Raw genomic sequence first — 2,483 nt, forward strand, 5'->3', positions numbered from 1 at the left:
GTGGAGATGGTGAGAAGTATTCATATTGTTAGTGCTAGGAAGGTATACTTGATCAAATTGATTTTGAGTGTAAGTTGCATCATAATGATTGAGATAAAACTCTTTACATTTGTACACCAACTTTGTTTAGGTTTTATTTATGCAGGACAGTGATAAGGCAAAAGTGGGTTACAAATGGTGCCCATATGGGGCATCATGTGGCTGCATATGAGCCCTAAGTGGGACATATCAGTACAATGAAATTCTTTGTCTGCATTAACCAGCTTATGTGGAAGCACAGGGTCAGCCATTCTGCAGCGCCTCTGGAACCAGCAGTGGCATATATACTGTATATATATATTTATTTATATATACAGTGGGGCCAAAAAGTATTTAGTCAGCCACTGATTGTGCAAGTTCTCCTACTTAGAAAGATGAGAGAGGTCTATAATTTTCATCATAGGTACACTTCAACTATGAGAGACAAAATGAGAAAAAAAAATCCAGGAAATCACATTGTAGGATTTTTAAAGAATTTATTTGTAAATTATGGTGGAAAATAAGTATTTGGTCACCCACAAACAAGCAAGATTTCTGGCTCTCACAGGCCTGTAACTTCTTCTTTAAGAAGCTCTTCTGTCCTCCACTCGTTACCTGTATTAATGGCACCTGTTTGACCTCGTTATCTGTATAAAAGACACCTGTCCACAGCCTCAAACAGTCAGACTCCAAACTCAACCATGGCCAAGACCAAAGAAAATTGTAGACCTGCACCAGGCTGGGAAGAGTAAATCTACAATAGGCAAGCAGGTTGGTGTGAATAAATCAACTGTGGGAGCAATTGTAAGAAAATGGAAGACATACAAGACCATTAATAATCTCCCTCGATCTGGGGCCCCACGCAAGATCGCATCCCGTGGGGTCAAAATGATCATGAGAACGGTGAGCAAAAATGCCAGAACTACACGGAGGGACCTGATGAATGACCTGCAGAGAGCTGGGACCAAAGTAAAAAGGCTACCATCAGTAACACACTACGCCTAGAGGGTCTCAAATCCTGCAGTGCCAGGCGTGTCCCCCTGCTTAAGCCAGTACATGTCCAGGCCCGTCTGAAGTTTGCCAGAGAGCATATGGATGATCAACTCGTCGCGTTTGGAGGAAGCAGAATGCTGAGTTGCACCATACCTACTGTGAAGCATGGGGGTGGAAACATCATGCTTTGGGGCTGTTTTTCTGCAAAGGGGACAGGACGACTGATCCGTGTTAAGGGAAGAATGAACGGGGCCATGTATCGTGAGATTTTAAGCCAAAACCTCCTTCTATCAGTGAGAGCATTGAAGATGGAACGTGGCTAGGTCTTCCAGCATGACAATGATCCCAAACACACCGCTCGGGCAACGAAGGAGTGGCTCCGTAAAAAGCATTTCAAGGTCCTGGAGTGGCCTAGCCAGTCTCCAGACCTCAACCCCATAGAAAATTTGTGGAGGGAGTTGAAAGTCTGTGTTGCCCCAAAACATCACTGCTCTAGAGGAGATCTGCATGGAGGAATGGGCCAAAATACCAGCTACAGTGTGTGCAAACCTGGTGAAGACTTACAGGAAACATTTGATCTCTGTCATTGCCAACAAAGGTCATGTTACAAAGTATTGAGTTGAACTTTTGTTATTGACCAAATACTTATTTTCCACCATAATTTACAAATAAATTCTTTAAAAATCCTACAATGTGATTTCCTGGATTTTTTTTTTTCTCATTTTGTCTCTCATAGTTGAAGTGTACCTATGATGAAAATTACAGACCTCTCTCATCTTTCTAAGTAGGAGAACTTGCACAATCAGTGGCTGACTAAATACTTTTTGGCCCCACTGTATATACAGGTCCTTCTCAAAAAATTAGCATATTGTGATAAAGTTCATTATTTTCCATAATGTAATGATAAAAATTAAACTTTCATATATTTTAGATTCATTGCACACCAACTGAAATATTTCAGGTCTTTTATTGTTTTAATACTGATGATTTTGGCATACAGCTCATGAAAACCCAAAATTCCTATCTCAAAAAATTAGCATATCATGAAAAGGTTCTCTAAACGAGCTATTAACCTAATCATCTGAATCAACGAATTAACTCTAAACACCTGCAAAAGATTCCTGAGGCTTTTAAAAACTCCCAGCCTGGTTCATTACTCAAAACTGCAATCATGGGTAAGACTGCCGACCTGACTGCTGTCCAGAAGGCCATCATTGACACCCTCAAGCAAGAGGGTAAGACACAGAAAGAAATTTCTGAACGAATAGGCTGTTCCCAGAGTGCTGTATCAAGGCACCTCAGTGGGAAGTCTGTGGGAAGGAAAAAGTGTGGCAGAAAACGCTGCACAACGAGAAGAGGTGACCGGACCCTGAGGAAGATTGTGGAGAAGGGCCGATTCCAGACCTTGGGGGACCTGCGGAAGCAGTGGACTGAGTCTGGAGTAGAAACATCCAGAGCCACCGTGCACAGGC

Source organism: Trichomycterus rosablanca, chromosome 1 (assembly GCF_030014385.1).
Source record: "Trichomycterus rosablanca isolate fTriRos1 chromosome 1, fTriRos1.hap1, whole genome shotgun sequence".
NCBI classification, from domain to species: domain Eukaryota; kingdom Metazoa; phylum Chordata; class Actinopteri; order Siluriformes; family Trichomycteridae; genus Trichomycterus; species Trichomycterus rosablanca.